This window comes from Malaclemys terrapin, chromosome 15, assembly GCF_027887155.1.
Source record: "Malaclemys terrapin pileata isolate rMalTer1 chromosome 15, rMalTer1.hap1, whole genome shotgun sequence".
Taxonomy (NCBI): Eukaryota; Metazoa; Chordata; order Testudines; family Emydidae; genus Malaclemys; species Malaclemys terrapin.
The window spans coordinates 17,033,762-17,054,088 of NC_071519.1; the positions used below are offsets into that span (position 1 = coordinate 17,033,762).

Here is a 20,327-nt window from a genome sequence, read left to right on the forward strand (position 1 = left end):
TGGGAATTGAATTCTCGGCTGTACAGGCCAAATGAGAACACATTCATGTTTCATTTGCCATGGCAGCTAAACCCAGCAAATGCTGTTTAGAGAGCCATTGCAGGGTTAAGCCCCGAGAAGGCAGACAACTCTAAAAGTTATGGTTTCTGCTACAGCTTTAACTTGGGGCCTTGCAGCACATCTCTATATTTCATGGAATGGATTTAACAAGAGAGGGCCAAGGCTTGGACCATACTTGGGTGGCCTTAAGGGACCTGTCGGAGAAAAACTGAGTACTCTGGGCGTCTTCCGGTAACACTCAATTCACACTGGTGTACACACACACACAGACCACACACACACCAAGGCCTTATACCAGGTACTACTCCTGAGTACCTCCAGGTACTATTCCCAAGTACCTCGATGCATCACTTGAGGCGGTAAAAACCCCTCTTGAGGCGGTAACAACCCCTCAACACAGGTGCAAACCTTATGCACCTAGCATATGCATACAGGGGGCGGCAAACAATTCCCCTATTACGCCGCTCAGCATCTGACCTTGCTGCACAGTCAATAAGTTCGGATGGCGTGAGCCCAACAGGGGCAGACGGCCCCACGGACAGTCCTCCTCCGACACCCCAATAGAGATTTCAAAAGGTCTCCTACCTCTATTGTGGCGCCATGGGGTTCGAAGGGGAACGATCCGTAGCAGCTGCCGGTGCCTCTGCGGGCGTTGCCATCCCGGACGAGCCCCCAAATTGTCGGAGAAAAACTGAGTTCTCACTATTTGTTTAGGTATAGCAAGTCAGATGTTTTATTAACTCTCACATGTGCAGAGGGAGAGAGGTAAACAGGTCTCTCCCTGATAACTAATTACAGCAAGCATTTATACCTTTCATTACAAAAATAATGAGGGACAGCAGCATTTTTGTTTATACATAGGCCATCTTGATATCTCATTTCCTCAGTTGTTTTGACTCTTGCCAACATACAATTATTTTCTATACCTTATCTACCCAAGGTCTTCTACACTTTATCTATGCTGAGGTCATCATAACTTCTTACACAGCTCTTTCTCACCCGCCTCACACAATCCTCGCTTCTACAAATCTCGCGTTATCAGGGTTACAGTTAGCCTGACTCTTGCTAACAAACGTCATGCATTACAGTTCCCTTCTGTCAGTTCTTTTCTCTGCTTCCACAGACCCAATAACCCAGTGCGAAGACAAGAGTCTTCTGACAATATATCCCTTGCCTCCAACAGAGCCTCTGAGAACCATGTCGATCTTGAGGGTCCATGGGCTTGGGGCCCACCCCCCAGGGGTTGAATTAGGAGAAATGACATGAGTTCAAACATACAAAGGGCTGGATCCTGCCATCGGTACATTGAGCAGTACCACAGAAACCCACAGGATTGCTCATAGAGTGAGGCACAGCTCTGTGTGAGCAGGGGTGGCAGAATCAGCTCAGAGTTTGCACTCCCCCGAGTGGGTTATTCTTGCCTTGGTGGCCCTGGGGTCAATGCTTTCAAAATTGTCCAAACTTCATGTAAGAGTGAGTGGCAGAAAGCAACTTTGTATTATGTTGGCACAAGAGCACCCTCTAGTGGTGGCAGTGTTATTTGGCTCGTTGTGTAACTCAAATACTGTATACCAGGGGTTGGCAACCTTTCGGAAGTGGTGTGCCAAGTCTTCATTTATTCACTCTGATTTAAGGTTTCGCGTGCCAGTCATAGATTTTAACCTTTTTAGAAGGTCTCTTTCTATAAGTCTATAATATATCATTAAACTATTGTTGTATGTAAAGTAAATAAGGTTTTTAAAATGTTTAAGAAGCTTCATTTAAAATTAAATTAAAATGCAGAGCCCCCCAGACTGGTGGCCAGGACCCGGGCAGCATGAGTGCCACTGAAAATCAGCTCGCGTGCCATAGGTTGCCTACCCCTGCTGTACAGTAAAGAAGGACCCAACATGGCTTTCTCCTGAATGCAGTACTTTACTTTTTAAACCTAGGAAACGCAATCCAGCTGAGTGAGGAATAATTCCACCCTACATTTGACCTTTCAAAGCTTGCTGGTTTAGAGTTATCTATATGGACAAACACCCACACGGCTGGACAGATTAGGAAACTGTGTTTTCTCCCCTTTTGTATAAATAACAAACAGCTAAATACAATTGATTCAGTCAACAGTGACACTTGTCCTTAGTTCTGCAGAGCTACAATTCATTTGCAAACTTAACACCATTAATTTGGGCTGGAATAAGGATGGGGAGTGGCTGGCTAACTACAAAAGCAATTTTCCCTCTCTTGGTATTGATACCTGCTCAACAATTATTGGGAGTGGACCACATCCACCCTGACTGAATTGGCCTTGTTAACACTGGTTCTCCACTTGTAAGGTAATTCCCTTCTCTTCATATGCCAATATATCTATGCCTGTATCTGTAATTTTCACTCCATGCATCTGAAAGAGTGCTTTTTTACCCACGAAAGCTTATGCCCAAATAAATCTGTTAATCTTCAAGATGTCACCAGACTCCTCCTTGTTTTTGTGGATACAGACTAACACGGCTACTCCCTGATACTTGTCCGTAGTTCAGTGCTACACACATCCCCATGTCACTTTTTACGGATGCCCCTGAATGGCTCAGCAACCACAAAGTTTGAACCTGGGACTTCTGGATCTAACAGCAAAAACCTCCACTTCCTAGGCTAGGACATCACTCGCCTTAGCTTACAGCCAGTAGCTGACTCAGAAATGTTTACATGGTCCACCACTGGAGAGGGACAGAGGGGCATTGCTCAGCTTGCATTAAGCAGGAACAGAAAATTTCTACACAGGGGAACATTTTTCAGAAAACAACGTGTGTATGAAATGGGAGGTGATTTAAACTATTTTGCTATTTCTATAATATAGAAGTCTCTACCAGCGACAACTAAAGCAAAGCAAGAATCCCAGAGGGGTCAAATTATTTAAGCTTATTTTTCTTATCTTCCACTCGATTGCATTTCCACTTGCATGCAATGCCCCTTCCCAGTACCGAAACCTACAATAACATCGATCCCCGTGCCAGCCCTGTAGGCTACATCAGCAAGAGGGATTCATTGTATTGACTCATCATGATCAAATAATATACAAAAAATAATATAGCTATTGATAATGTATCTATTGTGCTCCTTTTTCTGCTAACAGGATATCTATGAGCATATTCAGTCCTGTGGCACCTTATAGACTAACAGACGTATTGGAGCATAAGCTTTCGTGGGTGAATACCCACTTCTTCGGAGTGGGTGTTGCATCCGAAGAAGTGGGTATTCACCCACGAAAGCTCATGCTCCTATACGTCTGTTAGTCTACAAGGTGCCACAGGACTCTTTGCTGCTTTTACAGATCCAGACTAACACGGCTACCCCTCTGATATATGAGCATATTGTGATTCCCTAAAATGTATTCAATATTTGAATTTGACAGAAGAAAAAGCCAACATTTTTAGTCTGCAGCCTGATCATGAACTGTATCATAAACTGCTATAAATTCTAGCTATGCCATGGAGGTCTGATTGGTTACATAAATAACACAACATTGTCTTCTGTTACCTGGAAGGATGAATGTCAATGATTTAAAATTTGGTTTTCCTCATGAGACTTTGGAATTCACTTTCCAGTCATGTCAGTAGGAAGTGGTCCCTCCCATGGGCATGGAAAGTAAACTGAAAAGAATCAAAGCAAATTCACTGACAAACACAAATGAATATGAAGATACAGCCGTTCTATGTATTACTCCGCTCAACTATAATTGAGGAAGGTCAACTTCATGCTCATTTCTTTATACTGGGCGGCAAACATTGGAGCCAAAATGACTCAATGCCAGTGCGGCTCAAAAATGTTCCAACCAAAAAAAACTTCTGTCGGATAATGTGGTTTCATCAAAATAAATGTTTTTCATGGGGAAATGTCACATTTGACAAAAAAAAATATTTTTCAAAACAACATTTTGAAATGGAGCAAAATGTTTAGTTTCAAAATGTCAATTTGAAATTAAACCTTTGGCTTGAATCAACATTTTTGATTTAAATGTCAGGCTACCATCATATGCTACATAAACACAACATAACATAAACATAACGGCAAAGAAAGACAATGCTATCTCCTCATCAAATTCCATCAAATCCTTTCTTTGCTAGGTTTCAGAGTAGCAGCCGTGTTAGTCTGTATCCGCAAAAAGAAGAACAGGAGTACTTGTGGCACCTTAGAGACTAACAAATTTATTAGAGCATAAGCTTTCGTGGACTACCTCCCACTTATGCATCTGAAGAAGTGGGCTGTAGTCCATGAAAGCTTATGCTCTAATAAATTTGTTAGTCTCTAAGGTGCCACAAGTACTCCTGTTCTTCTTTCTTTGCTAGTTCTTTTCAGTGCTGGGAACTGTTTTTTGCTCCTATTCTTCCACAACTAGATGAAACTGAGTTGCTGGGCAATATATCTCAGGACAATCTAGCCAGGTAAATATGGATGAAACTAGGACTGTGGGCCAAAGACTATAAACTCAAATATTTAACAAAAGTGTTCACCAGAGATCAGAGCATGATTTACCATTACACTGATTGGTAAATGTGAACTATACATGTACTTGCTATGAGTGATACATTTGCATAATATGTGTAGGGCCCTACCAAATTCACAGTCCATTTTGGTCAATTTCATGGTCATGGGATTTTTAAAATAGTAAATTTCATTATTTCAGCTATTTAAATATGAAATTTCATGGTGCTGTAATTATAGGGGTCTTGACCCAAAGAGGAGTTGTGCGGGGGGGGGGGGGTCGCAAGGTTATTGTAGGGGGGTTGTGGTACTGCTACCCTTACTTCTGTGCTGCTGCTGGCATCAGTATTGCCTTCAGAGCTGGGCACCTGGAGAGCAGCAGCTGATGGCTGGGAACCCAGCTCTGAAGGCAGAGCCACCGCCAGCAGCAGCATAGAAGTAAGGATGGCATGGTATGGTATTGCCACTCAGACTTCTGCGCTGCCTTCAGAGCTGGGCGCCTGGCCAACAGTCACCACTCTCTGTCCGCTGAGCTCTGAAGGCAGCACAGAAGTAAGGGTGGCAATACCACAACCCCCGTAAAATAACCTTATGACCCCTCTGCAACTCCCTTTTGGGCAGGACCCCCAATTTGAGAAACACAGGTCTCCCCTGTGAAAGTAGGGTGACCAGACGTCCCGATTTTATTGGGACTGTCCCGATATTTGCTTGTTTATCCCGCATCCTGACCAATGTTCGGTCAGGACACTGGACAAACAAGCTCTCGCCCCCCTCTGCCCCGACTCCGCTCCCTCCATCCCCCATTGGATCCCTCCCCAAATCCCCGCCCCCAGCCCCACCCCCTCACTGCCCCATTGGATCCCAGGCCTGGGGGGGCAGCCCTAAGTTGCACATGGGCCATGGCTGGGGCCGGGAGCGTAGCACGGAGGCTGTTCTAGCCCTGCAGCCCGCGGGGCAGCGCGGTGGGTCCGGGGCAGCGCGGAGCGGGCAGGGCCCGGGTGGGCGGCACGGGGGCGTGGGCCAGAGACACGTGTGGGGTGGAGAGGGGCTGCGGGGGTGAGTGTCCCAGGTGGGGCGGAGCGGAGCAGCCCCTCCTGTGGGGCCAGGTCGACGGAGCCCGGGAGCGGCTGGGCTGAGAGCTGCAGGAGGGACCCAGTCGAGCGCAGCAGCAGGAGGGCGGGGCGGTACCTGCAGGGGCAGCCCCGGGTCCAGCCTGGGGAACCGGCTCCCTGTATGCGCCCATGGGTGGTGGTGGGGAGCAGCAACTGCCCCCACGGGGACTCCGACGGGGCTTCACCTCCCGCCACGTGCGCACTGCCCCGCAGGACGGGCTGTAGGGAAACCTCTCCCCGGGGTGGAGGCAGCCCCATTTGTTCCCCTGAGGGACCCAAGCATGACGGGGAGGCTGGGGCCTGCTGTCCCACTCCGGGGCCGCCTCTGGGATTGCACCAGCTGGGCACCTTCCCCTACGGGGGGAGGTGAAGACAAGGCGAGCTGGTGCGGGGGGGGGCCCGCTCCGGTGGCTTTTTTTTTTTCCTCCGCCGCCCCCCTCCCCATCCCAATATTTCAGTTTTGTCATCTGGTCACCCTACGTGAAAGCTGTATAGTATAGGGTAAAAGCACCCAAAAGACCAGATTTCATGAGGGGGGACCAGATTTCACGGTCCATGACGTGTTTTTCATGGCTGTGAATTTGGTAGGGCCCTAAATATGTGATTTGTACTTAATATTTTGTCACTATTTTTATATCTATCTCATACTGCACATCATATGTTCATACATTAGGTTTTGTGCTTCTTTGATTTTTTCAGTGCTGAATTGTAATCTGTTTTTCTGCTTTTCATTGTTCACCTCCAAGCCCAGCCTTTCAAATTGCACAGAAACTGCCCGTTTTCGTAGATTTTCTGTTTTCTTGGTGGCTCTGGATTCCTGGATGGCAGCTGCTACACGCATATTTCCTGGTCTGAGCTGGCTGATTGGAGGACTCACACTCCACTATTGACCATACAGTATTTGCAGCATTGATGAGTGCGGGGATGGCTCCTGTGTCTGTGTATATGGGGCAATGTCTAACTCAATATTTGAGCTATCTGAAGCTTCATGGTAACATCTGCCTCAGTGTTGATACATGTAGGTTAATTGCCCCCAAGATGTGCTTTGAGATGTGGATTGAAACATACCATCAAAGCTTAGTTCACCCACTTTAGTACCAAAGCCATACAAAACTACAGATTTCACAGGATTTCCGGCCCATATTGATTCAAACCAGTGCCCATTCTTGACCAAAAATCTTCAGAGCCTCAACAAGTCTTTCCGTGAACTTGACCCATGTGTCCAGGTTGTAACAAATCCACAAATATAGGTCATACATGGCTTCAGGTTTCACTTGTTAGTATTAGTACTAGTGATTTTATGGGGTGCCTAGGAGTGCCAGTCAAAGATCAGGCCCCTTGTGCTTCCTGCTGCATGGACAAATAACAAAGAAGACAGTGTCTGCCCCGAGAGCTCAGTGGGACAGGCAGGACTCCACAGATAGGCCAAAGAGACAAGGGGGTGAGGGGAGGATGAGATGCAGAGTTTAGTTGGAAGGCTTCTCACTTGCCAGCACAGTGCCAAACTGGAGGGGGGTGGCCATGTGGCAGAGGTGTGTTGAGGAGGGTTTTAAAGGCAGAGGACAGCAGGTTGATGGCTGATGAGTTTTTCCCATGTCTAGTGGGCAGCGTGGGGTCAGTGTGGAGAGGTCCGAGAAAGAAGTGTACGGGCAGGTGATCAAGGCTGCCATTCTGGGCACAGCAAAGACAGGGTCGGTGGCTTGATAAGCTACTACAGAACTCCTGACTTAAAGTCATACCGATGAACGTTGTTTCGTTACTAGGTTGCTGATCTATTAGAGAATATACTTGTTTAAAGTCGTGCAATGTTCCGTTATAAGGTTGTTTGGCTCGCCCTGCTCCGCCCGCCCAGCGTTCCAGCCAGGGAGCAGGGTTAGGGGTGGGGGCTCGCCCCCTTCCACCCGCCCGGTGCTCCTGATGGAAAGCGGAGTCAGGGGCTTCCCCACTCCCTGGCTGGAATGCTGGGCGGGCGGAGTGGGGTAAGCCCCCATGCCCCAGACCCCGCTACGCCCCTACCTCAACCAAGCTTCACACACATCATTGGGGAATACAGTATTCAATTGTTTGTTTAAAATTATTTAAAAACATATACTGTATATGTATATAATGTCTTTTGTCTGATGAAAAAAATTTCCCTGGAACCTAACCCCCCCATTATAGGGAAGTTGGATTGGCTTAACATCGTTTCACTTAAAGTAGCATTTTTCAGGAACAGAACGACACCCTTAAGCGAGGAGTTACTGTAGATCTGATGGGAGGGGCCACACATGAAGAGCTACATTAACGCTTACACTGCAGGATCACCAGTGAAGAACACGGTCCCACTCTGCACAATCGGGATAACACAAAGAGATTGGTGGGCATGTCTAGGTAGCTCCCTGCTCAGAGCTGGCTCCTCCTAAGCACTACCAGGATGTACTCTCTCCTAACCCACATCGCTCTCCCCCCGTACTCATGGCAGAGGACAGGGCCGGCTCCAGGCACCAGCCGACCGAGCACGTGCTTGGGGTGGCACTGTGGGGCAGGGCGGCACTCGATTTTTTATTTTATTTTATTTTTTTTGTATTTTCGGCGGCGCGGCACTCGGAGCAGGGGCGGGGGCTTCGGGCGGCGCGGCTCTCGAAAGTGGGGCGGGGTCTTCGGGCGGCGCGGCGCTCAGAACGGGGGCGGGGTCTTCGGGCGGCGCGGCTCTCGGAAGGGGGGCGGGGTCTTTGGGCGGCGTGGCGCTCGGAGTGGGGGCGGGGGCTTCGGGCGGCGTGGCACTCGGAGCGGGGGCGGGGGCTTCGGGCGGCGTGGCACTCAGAGCGGGGGCAGGGCTTCGGGCGGCGTGGTGCTTGGGGGGCGGGGCTTCGGGCGGCATGGTGCTGGGGGGGCGGGGATTTCGGCGGTGCTCGCGGGGGGCAGGTACGGCAGGGCGGCTCTCTTCTTTTTTGCCTCCCCAGAGAGGATGCCAATTAGTTGGTCTGCATATTTGCTTTTTATTCACATGACTCTTCCACAATAATTTTCCCCCAAACCTCAAACACATCATGACAAAAGCTGCATGTCGAAGTTGCTCACTGATATCTTTGCTATGGAAAGGAACAGCAGCCACTTGTAAATGAACAGGATTGTGCCCTCCGTGCATATTCCGAGCTGGGACACACTGCCTGGTGATATTTCAGACCGACACCAGCTGTTAGTGAGTTTCCAGTCAGTCTAGTGCCAAGAAGGAATATTTTATTGTCTCTGTGCTGGGGTGGCACTGCACTCAGAAACTCTTCATATCGCTTCCACGGACTCACTCGCCTACGGACAATGAGCAGGCTCCACCTGGCCACTGCTTGTCCCCACACCCAGCACATCTTCTGCTTGCTCAGCTCTCCTCCTTACTGCAGCCATTACTCAGGGGCACCTCTGGGGTGTGCCCCACAGATTCTGCGTGCTTGGGACAGTGAAACGTGACTGTAAAAACAAATCTGAAGGGGCGAGTCGGTTCCCTTGCATTGGCTTCCTGCAAACATTCACCTGAGCAAGTATTGTTAACGTAAGTGTTTAGAGAGTGAGTGTTATGCTTGCATGCTGTCAGCCACAAAGCCCTGCAGCTGTGCGTGCTCAGTCTCCCGGCAGCCTAAGGAACAGAGCTGGGCGGAGTCAGCTGGATCACCTGATGGAACGCCCCATCTGATTAGCTGGTGGAGCTAACAGACTGGCTCTTAAGCCCAGCAGCAGCTGTAGTTCCTCAAAGCATTTACCCATGGCTGTATCAGCTCCTACACCAGCTTGTTCCCAGCCTTGCTCCCGCCCCACTCCAGCCTTGCCTCTCTCCAGGTAACCCAGTTCTGACCCTTGGCTCCAATTCCGACTTCTGACTTTGGCTCTTAGTGTCTCAGGCTCCTGACCTCTAACTCCAGCTCTGACCCATGGCTCCAGTTCCTGGCTACTGCCTCCATCTCTAACCACTAGGCCTGATCCAGCTTTAAGTAGGCACAACCGCTCACGGTTTGAGCAGCCAAATACCAAAACAAATTTAGAAGGGGTCCAGCCTGATGGCTGAAATGGCTCCCTCTGAGGCCAACAGCTTCTTGCTGGAGATAGTGGGTGTCATACACACCCTGCAGGTCCCAGTCACCATATCTGACACCAACCCCTACGAGCCGGGGATTCCCCTGCCTGACAAGTTTAACAATAGGAGTACTTGTGGCACCTTAGAGACTAACAAATCTATTAGAGCATAAGCTTTCGTGGACTACAGCCCACTTCTTCGGATGACAGTTTCTTAATCAGCGCCGGCTTCTATTTCTGCAGTGCCCGTAGATCTTTCCCCACTGACCAGGTCAGGTGAGGGCTGATTATCAGCCTGCTGACTAGGGAAGCTCTGTCCCCACTCCTGTGCCAGCTTGAGAACTTCATTTAACCTTTGGTGACCCGACGCGCAAGCATACTGCCAAGGCCAACCTTCAGGTGTTGCAGCAGGGGCACCGCGGTGCCAGTTGCAAAGTATAACACAGAGTTCCACTTCTTGGTAGCAGACATCAAGTGGAATGAGGCCATACAGCGCTATTCTTTTGTCTCGGCCTAAATGATTATATCAAAGGTGAGTTGGCTCCAGCCCTGCAATCATCAACACTTTCTCCGCTGCCCACACAAATCAGTCAGGCTCATCCCCATGTCTCCAATGTGGAGAAATCTTGATGCCAGAGATGAGATCTATGCCTATATTGCAGGGAACTGGGACACTTTGTGTCAAGCTGCCCTGCCAAGACACCATCTGCATTCCAATCAGGGAATGCCAGGTCCCAGCCCCGAAAGAGGTGCCGGGGCTGGTGTGGTGCTCTCCCGCTCTCTTTGGCACCCAGCATCGGTATCTCTCTGGTGGTACCTTGGCAACGACTAAGTGGTATACAACACATCTTCAACTCACCTTGAGATCCAACACCCTACCATGTCCAAGGTCAATTTATGGACTTGGATTTTGTGTGGGTACATAAGATCAATGCAAGAACTCTCCAGACTTGGTGAAGTCTATCAATGGTTTGCTCTTTTTGTCAGGCTCCATTACCCACCAGACTGTCCCCTTGGAAACTGTTATCATTCAGGGTCACTGAAAGACCCTCCAGTTTGGCCTTATCCAAGCACCACATTCCCCAGTTGTCCTCAGCATGGCCTGGCTTGCCACCCATGACCCATGCATTTGTTGGCATGTGGGCACAGTACAGTTCTGCTCCCTGCATTACCGTCACTTTTGTCTCCGACTGTGGGGATCATTGGCTGGAAGCCCTCAACTGCTTCGTTTGCCTTCCCTGAGATTCTGAGTCTGAGCAGGTTAATCCACAAGTCTCAGCACCCCCTGTGGCCACTTCCATTGCCTTTGTGATACCTCTTAAATAAAAGCCCTTTGCCAAGGTGTTCAACAAAAAGAACTTGGACACCTTGCTGCCCCATCACAGCTATGACTGTTCCATTGACCTCCAGCCCAAAGCTGAAATTCCTTTTGACCACATCTATTCCCATTTGGAGTATGAACTGCTGGCTATCCATGACTACCTCCAGGAAAACCTACAAAAGGGGTTTATCCATCCTTCCACTTCTCCAGATGGGGCTCTAATTTTCTTTGTTAAGAAAAAGGATGGCTCTCTAAGGCTTTGTATTGACTATGGGGCATTAATCAGGGCTACTATTAAAAATCGATAACTCCTCCCTCTCTTTAACAAGCTTTTCAAAAGACTCCATTCCACCAAGGTTTTTACTAAGATGGACCTTTGCGGGGCATATAACCTTGTCCAGATTAGAAAGGAAGATGAATGGTAGGGACACTGAATATTTGGTCAAGTTGTTCAGCCTGTGCAATCCCTCAGAGACTTTTCAGCACTTCCTAAACAATACCTTCAGGGATATACAAGATTGCTATTTAATCATTTATTTTGATGACATCCTAATCTTTTCTGACATTCATGCTCTCCACAATCATCATGTATGCAGAAATACTTCACCAACACTATCTATATGCAAAACCCAAAAAAATGAGAGTTTGACCAGGATTCGATAGAATTCCTTGGCTACATTATCTCTCTCAAGGGGCTAACCATGGACCCATGCAAGGCGTATCCACCTGGGCCACACAAAAGGGCATCCATGGGATACAACAATTCCTAGGCTTTGCTAGCTGTTTATCAAGAGGTTCATCCTAGGCTTCACTACAGGCTGTACATCAAGGGGTTTTCCAGTCTACTTGTTCCTCTGACTGCATTGCTATGAAAGAGAATCTGGTTCACCTGGTCCTCAGAAGCCCAAGCTGTGTTTGATCGACTAAAAGAGAACTTCACCACTGCACCCATCCTTATCCACCCAGACCCCACAGAACTGTTTATGATGGAAGCTGACATGTCCAATTTTGCCGTGGGGGCAGCAATGTCCCAGCTAGCAGATCCTCATGGTCAACTTCACCCCTGTGCCTTTCACTCTCATAAGCTAGCCCCAGCAGAAAAGAATTATGATAGATGGGACGAGGAACTCTTTGCCATCAAGACTGCATTTGAGGAATGGCATCATCTACTGGAGGAAGCCAGGTTCCCCATCCAAATTTTCAAAGATAATAAAAACCTGGAATATCTTCAAACGGCCATGCCCCTTAACCAACACCAGAGCCGCTGGTCCCTCTTCTTTGCCTGGTTTGACTTTATAGTTACCTATACCCTGTTCCACAAGGACAAGAATCTGGAAGCTGGTGAGATGACTCCTTCCAAGATTCCCAAAGCATCCAATTTTATTAATGGTACAGTAGACAATCGCCTGATGGTGTCAATTTGTTCCTTGTTGTCCAACATTCCCTTTGCTGTTCAGATCCACCAGACCAGACGTCGGAAAACCACGGTCCACAGGCCACATCCGGCCTGCGGGACCATCCTGCCCGGCCCCTAAGCTCCCGGCCGGGGAGCTTAGTCCCCGTCTCCTCCCCTGCTGTCACCCCTCCCCCACAGCCACGCCGCCGCATGGGCTGTGCTCTGGCCTGCTGCTCCCGCTGGGCAGTGTGGGGAGTGGAGCTGACTCTGGCCGGGTGTCGTGGCTGCGAGCTCCTGCTGCTGGGGGATCCTGGGGGGAAGTCAGGGAGGAGGGGGTGGTTGGATGGGGTGGAGGTTCTGGGGGGGTGGTCAGGGGATGGGGAACAGGGAGGGTTGAGAGTGGGAGTCCCGGGGGGCCTGTCAGGGGGCTGGGATGTGGATAGGGGTCGGGAGGGCAGTCAGGGGACAGGGAGCAGGGGGGGTTGGATAAGGGGGTGGGATTCCGGGGGTCAGTTAGGGGTGGGAGGTCCTGGGAGGGGGCGGTCAGGGGACAAGGAGCAGAGGGCGGATGGATAGGGGGTGGGAGTCCTGGGGGGGCTGTCAGGGGGCGGGGGGTGGATAGGGGTCGGGGCAGTCAGGGAGCAGGGGGATTGGATGGGGATGGGGGTCCCGGGAGGGGGCGGTCAGGGGACAAAGAGCAGGGGGGGTTGGATGGGTTGGGGGTTCTGAGGGGGGCAGTCAGGGGGCAGGAAATGGGAGGGGGTGGATAGGGGGTGGGGGCCAGGCTGTTTGGGGAGGCACAACCCTTCCGTACCCAGCCCTCCATACAGTTGCGCAACCGCGATGTGGCCCTTGGGCCAAAAAGTTTGCCCACCCCTGCACCAGACCCTGAATAATGCCAGCACTTTGCCAGCCTCTGGGTTCAGGTTCCAAGATCTGAGTCTCTACCAGTTTGACCCAGAAGTCCCCCCAATGGCAACTAACAGGAGGCACCCCATACCATAATTATCATCAGTCCTGACACACTCATTGGCCCAACAAACGGTTGTTATAATCTGTATCTAAAAGTTGTCATATGAGGTATCATATGTAAACTGGTAACAGGCTGCTCACTAATATTATTGTGTGATGCATTATTGTGCGGTGTATAAAGAATCATGTGTTCTTAAAAAGGTGTTTTGCAAGCAGTTCATAAGTCCAGGTGCACTAGACAAAGGACTGTTGTTTCCCTTGTTTTCCTGTGTTTCCAGTGTAAATTGATCAGGTAACACCTCACAGGACAAGGAAAAGTATATTTACATAAAAGATAAACAAAGCCATCAGGCGAGCTAGTGGGGGAAGATGACCACTTAACAGTCTGGACAGGAGATGGCGACTCCACCCCTGGAAGCCTTCCTGCCTCTTGAAACAGGGTCGATGACGTTTGGGAAGATAAAAGCAGAGGCAAAATGCCATTTTGTTATCGGTCACTGGATGGTAATAAGGGGCCAGAGCTCTTGTAATCTGAGGAAGTTGGATCTTTCAACCAAGGGGGCTGCAATCTCTGAGACCTGACTATAGGTGAGATTAATAAAGAGTATACGTTTTGGTCACTAGTTTTGTTTTACTTGTAACCATATCTGTGTCTTCTATTTTTAGTTATCACTTCAATCTCTGTTCTTTGTTAATAAACTTATTTTTGTTTCATTACAAACCATCTCAGTGCTGTGTATTAAACTGAAGGGTAAAATTCTCAACCAAACTACCAGGTTTGTGTGTGCTCTGTCTCTTTGAAGGCAGCGAACTTGCTAATTTCTGTGCGGGTCCAGGGAGAGGGACTGGACACTGTAGAGAGATGTCTCTGGGGAACTTGGGAATTGGTGTTAACTCATTGTTACCTGGAAGGCAAGGTTTGGACGGGCAGAGTCCTAAAGAGTTTGCCAGCAAAGTAGACAAGCTGGCACATCAGGGAGCTGATTCATAGTTTAGCAGCAGAAAAGCTCACTGTTACTGAAGCCGAGCAGTAACTGTGGTTCACAGTCCTGAGTGACCCAGGCAAGGTGTCACAACCACAATGGCTGTATCTATGTCTTGGAGGAACATCCATGGTTATGAAATGGAATGTCGCTTGCTGGGCACTTCGGCCACCTCAAATCCTGGAGCCTAATCTTGAGGCGTTTCTGGTGGCTGGGCTTGCACTACATAAGTCAAGAACTACATAAGATCCTGCAGCCTTTGCACCCGGACCAAATGCCCATGCTCAAACTTCTCCAGCCCAGGCCCATTCCAGCTCAGCCATGGGCTCTTATCTCCATTGACTTTATTAGAGCTGCCACATTCCCAGTGGCATACAGCTCCTAACCAAGATCCCCTGCTATGCCAACCCTACTGCCCAGGAAATGGCTTGCCTTTTCCTGGAGAACATCTTTCGTCTCCCTGAACTGCCAACACGCACCATGTCAGACCACTGTCCTCATTTTGTTTCCCAGTTCCAGTGGGCATTTCTAAGGCTTCTGAGGATGGAGCCACTCCTCCCATCTACCTATCATCCACACACCAATGGACAGATGGAACGGGTTAACCAGATTCCTGGACAATACCTTTGCTGCCTTCTGAATTATCATCAGGACAACTAGTTGTTTATGCTTCCATATGCCAATTTGCTTAAAATAATGCCACCCACGCCTCCACCCAGCAAAGCCCTTTTTCATCAGCTATGGGTGTCATCCTCACGTTCCTCTGGATGTCCCCATGAAGTCCCTGGTACCTGTGGCTGCAGAACGAGCTATCCATTTCTTCCAAGCACAGGAGGAGTTCAAGGAGCAGCTACAAACCTCTAAAGGAAACATATAAGCATCATGTTGACCAGGGCTGCCAGGCCACCTGCAACCTTGCCATAGGAGACAAAATCTTGCTGTCTACACGCAATCTTAAATTGCTTTCACTCTTTGGCCAAACTGGACCACCAATATCAGGGCCCTTCGGAACATTCAAACTGCAATTTACCCAGGTCTCTGAAGATTAACTCCATGTTTCATTTCTCCCTCCTGAAGCCGCATGCTGAGAACTCCTTCCCGTACCATTCCAGCCCTCTGCCTGCAGTGGTCCATGGGCAAGATAAGTACATTGTGCAACAAATCCTCGACTCCCAATGTACTGGGGACAACTGCCATACTTGGTGGCCTGGGAGACTTATGGCCAGGATGAATGGTCCTGGGAACCGGCAGAGCACATCCATGCCCCAGATCTGCTGCACGCTTCTCACAGAGTCTACCCTGAGATGTTGGGTCTGGGGGCATCCTTGAAGGGGGTACTGTCAGGAACAAAGCCCTGCAGCTGTGCCAGCTCAGTCTCCTGGCAGCCTAACGAACAGAGCTAGACCACCTCATGCAATGCTCTGTCTGGTTGGCTGAGGGAGCTAGCAAGCTTGCTCTTAAGCCCAGCAGAGCTGCAGTTCAGCAGCTGTTCAAAGCATTTGCTCATGGCTGTGATAGCTCTTGCCCCCGCTTTTCTCTGCCGTGCACCACCTTGTTCCATCTGTGCTGCTGCCTCGGACTCAGCCCTACTCCTGCCCTGGCCCCAGCCTTGCTTTACTCCAGCTAACCTGGGTCTGACCCTTGGCTCCAATTCCTGACATGTAACTTTGGCTCTGGCACCTGGCCTCTGACTCTTTTTCTGATCTTTGGCTCTGATTCCTGGCTATTGTCTCTGGCTCCAACCACTAAACACAACTGCCCCTGCCCCAGTCCCTGACACATGCTCATATACTGATGGGACGGGAGTATCTGGGCCAGGCTTTCTGCAAGTGCTCACACTAAGTGCCTGATAGTTATGTTCAACCAGTCAGGGAACAGGAACAGTGTGGCACATGGGGGCACTTCCACCTAAGCCTCACACTTGAAGTTAGACCAAGGTCCGATTACATGGAATTCATACCAAGTTGCGTTGAATAACAGTAAATAACTGAAACCTTTGAGAAAGGGACAGGGAGTTTCTGGGTAATCCAAGAGCTGAAATCCATCAAAGATATAACCTGGCCCACAGCCCTAATCGGAAGACAGTTTTTTTAACACCAATGAAGGGCCCTTGGTTTTGGAATTCTGCACTCTGACAGCCCAACTCGGCAAATCTCCCAGGCCCACAGCAAGGCTTCTCCGCTTCCTGAGGCTCTTGGGGCTATAAGATGGGCTCGCAATGGCAGGATGTATGGGGAGGATTCACCATGTCGTTATTTGCTATGGATTGCTCAGGGCTTTAGTGAGCATGTGCACAGAGAGACTGATGGGGTTTTAAAAAAAGCGGAAATAAGTACAGAAGTTAAATTAAATGTTCCAGTGACCTCACTGTTTAAATAACTGCCTGCCTGGGGGCTGGCCGTGTGCCACAAGACAGCAGTTCAGGCAGGTTCTCTTCAGGAATTTCAGTTGTAGTCATCTGTATGCTTCGCTGTGGTCTCCATCTCTCATACATTCACCCATCAGCCCCCACAGCATCGCTGGCAGGTCATTATCCTGTCTCACAGCCTGGGAACACCTTGTGCCCTACACAGAACCTTCACAGACGTGTCTCCCACCTTCCTCAGGGAAGGGGGCTCCGATGCCTCTACAGTATCAATAGCTCTTCTGGGCAGAGGCCTCTCCCCACAGACTTGGGTCCTCATAGAGCTATGGGGTGGAGACAAGGTGGGCAATGATAGCAGTGAGTGGAGCTGGTGCAATGGTTCATATCTCTGCGCCAGCCCAGACTGTGCTGTCTGTCCCATGTAACTGCCCAAAGATCCTGGGAGTCCTCTGAGATCCTGAGAGACCTCCAGGCGCACAGCTGTGGCCTCCTGTGATTCCCCCTGGTGCTGCCAGGCTTGCGGGTAGGCCCTGCAGCCGTTTCTGTGAGAGGACGAACCCTGCCTGCTCCCTGTGGGATGACATGGGCGATCTCCCTGAAGGCATCTGCAGAGATTTCCTCCTGTGGAGCCCCCTCCACGGCTCTTCCCTCACAGAAGGGGTGATCTGGGCCACAGAGATGCAGTGATATGCCCCAGGGCAAACAGGGAGCTGGTGGCAGAGGCAGTAGTTGAGCCCAGATATCGCGATATGGCCCAGTACAGCACCTTACACACAGGATCCATCTTCCTCTGACCTGGCCAGATGGATGTATTTCTGACCCCTGCTCCTGCCCCACAGAACACAGCTCCACATGGGATTCCCAGAGGGTGTGGAGCCAGGACTGCTGACTTATCCCCCTCCCCATTTCCTTACCCACTATTCTGGTAGGGTAGCAGTCTGCACAGATTGAAACCCTCTGACCAGGATGAAAGGAACAACAGGAGCTCTGGATACCACAGATCATATACAAGCTGCAATATCACTTGACCGTGGAATGAAGTAGTTCCACAGTGCATCTCTCCAGGTGCTTCACAGAGTCCTATGCTAGGAATACTCCTGTTCACTTCAGATACAAAGGCCATCTCCTCACTCAGCTGTGCTACCCCCATGACCGAAGCTCCAGGGAGGGAGCAGGCCTGGGGCAATTCCACAAGTGGAGCCAGCAGGGGACAAACCATTAATGCCAGGAGAGTCCCCCTGAAAAAATGGTTCTTTTTAAAGTGTCTCTAAAGTGGAAATTGATCCCTCCACACCCAGCAACCCCTGCACTCAACAGCACCATATCCACTGACTGCAGTGGAACAGCTCTGGGCCCCTTCGGGGATGTGGGCACCAAACTGGGCCATAGAATCATAGAATACTAGGGTTGGAAGAGACCTCAGGGGGTCATCTAGTCCAACCCCCGACTCACAGCAGGACCAACCCCCAACTAAATCATCCCAGACAGGGCTTTGTCAAGCTGGGCCTTAAAAACCTCTAAGGATGGAGATTCCACCACCTCCCTAGGTAACCCATTCCAGTGCTTCACCACCCTCCAAGTGAAATAGTTTTTCTAATATCCAACCTAGACCGCCCGCACTGCAACTTGAGACCATTACTCCTTGTTCTGTCATCTGCCACCACTGAGAACAGCCTAGCTCCATCCTCTTTGGAACCCCCCTTCAGGTAGTTGAAGACTGCTATCAAATCCCCCCTCACTCTTCTCTTCTGCAGACTAAATAAGACCAGTTCCCTCAGCCTCTCCTCATAAGTTATGTGTCCCAATCCCCTAATCATTTTTGTTGCCCTCCTCTTGACTCTCTCTAATTTGTCCACATCCCTTCTGTAGTGGGGGGACCCAAAACTGGACGCAATACTCCAGATGTGGCCTCACCAGTGCTGAATAGAGGGGAATAATCACTTCCCTCAATCTGCTGGCAATGCTCCTACCAATGCAGCCCAATATGCCGTTAGCCTTCTTGGCAACAAGGGCATATTGTTGACTCATATCCAGCTTCTCGTCCACTGTAATCCCCAGATCCTTTTCTGCAGAACTGCTGCTTAGCCAGTTGGTCCCCAGCCTGTAGCGGTGCATGGGATTCTTCCATCCTAAGTGCAGGACTCTGCATTTGTCCTTGTTGAACTTCATCAGATTTCTTTTGGCCCAATCCTCCAATTTGTCTAGGTCACTCTGGGCCCCATCCCTACCCTCCAGCATATCTACCTCTCCCCCCAGTTTAGCATCATCTGTGAACTTGCTGAGGGTACAATCCATCCCATCATCCAGATCATGAACGACGATGTTGAACAAAACCAGCCCCAGGACTGATCCCTGGGGCACTCCGCTTGATACCGGCTGCCAACTAGACATCGAGCCGTTGATCACTACCCATTTAGCCCGACTGGGCCATAGCTCAGTGCTGCTCCTCTATCTGAGCTAGCGGATGGCAGGAGTGGCACCAGGAGTACAGCACGAACTATGATGATCAGAGAGGAGATGTGTCTCTGTGCTACCAGTGCCCGGTGCCCTGTAACTTGGAGGGGTGTGTGTGCCCATATATACAGTCTCTTGCTATGAAACTGTCAGTCTTGGAAGCTGTGTCACTTATTGCAAAGTGACAAGAGAATATTTTTGTCTCTTTCAGTTTTTACAAAGTAATTTTTTTTTAAATAGGAGATTGGTCAATGCAGTGAATCCATTTTCTGTTATAAGAGTCTCAGTACAGAGAGTTGCTGACACACTCATTAACCTTGACCATTTCTTCCCTAGATGATGTCTCCCCAAATTTCTCCTTGGCAATCGCTCACTTGACATCCCCTTCTCTTGCTCTGCTCTTCGAGCAACTGCAAGTTATGAGACAATGATACAAACTCAGCCCTGAGCCATACAAAGCACCTGGGTGTGGGTTCCTTCTGTCAGGAGGTGCATATCAAAGCCAGAGTTTAAAAACTGTATTGGGAATAGTGCAATTATCTCGTCTCACCACATTTCTCAGCCCTGACTGAGGTTTAATTAAAGCCAAGTAAAAACACAGAGGAGAATCACTATTTCAGATATCACCCCACTGCATGCTGCTAAAAAAGAAAACCTTTATCACAGACTTTTTAACTTTTTAATTTACTGAGAGAACTTTCCAGCTCAGCTGGATATTATTCCTTTATAACATTTCCTTTAAAGAATATATATATATATATATATATAAATTAGCTAATCCCCCATAATCTCCTTGAGTTGCACTTAAAACACAGTTTCTAGCATGTGACCTTTTCACAAAAAGCTGTTCCTATGGCAACGGCATTGTTTGATTCAGTCAAGAGAAAAATCCTGCACGAAATGTATTTATTTTTGCTTAATTTGATGTCATATTTACCACTGACATGCTGATGGTGTAGCAGGGCTCAGCTGCTAGGCCGGCTCCCCAGTACCAGTCAGAGCCAGATCCAATGGGAAAGCAGTGAACACTCTAGAAAATCTCCACCATAACAAAGAACTATAGATTTTGAGGCCAGAAAGGGACTATTCTGATCTTTTAGTCTGACCTCCACAGGCAGGGGTGGCTCCAGGCACCAGCGCAGCAAGCGCGTGCCTGGGG

At 49.4% G+C, this 20,327-nt stretch overlaps 1 protein-coding gene across 5 annotated transcripts in view; it reads right to left on the minus strand.

The window, feature by feature from the left end:
* PKNOX2 (PBX/knotted 1 homeobox 2) overlaps nucleotides 1–20,327 on the minus strand; it is a 624,957-nt gene that overhangs the window by 402,876 nt on the left and 201,754 nt on the right. The window contains exon 1 of one of the 5 annotated variants that reach the window (XM_054005408.1): nucleotides 3,577–3,595. The exons of the other annotated variants lie outside the window; for them this stretch is intronic. The gene's annotated coding sequence lies outside the window, so the exon portion shown is untranslated. Of the gene's footprint in view, nucleotides 1–3,576; nucleotides 3,596–20,327 lie in introns of those variants that run through there. 5 annotated transcript variants of the gene reach the window in all.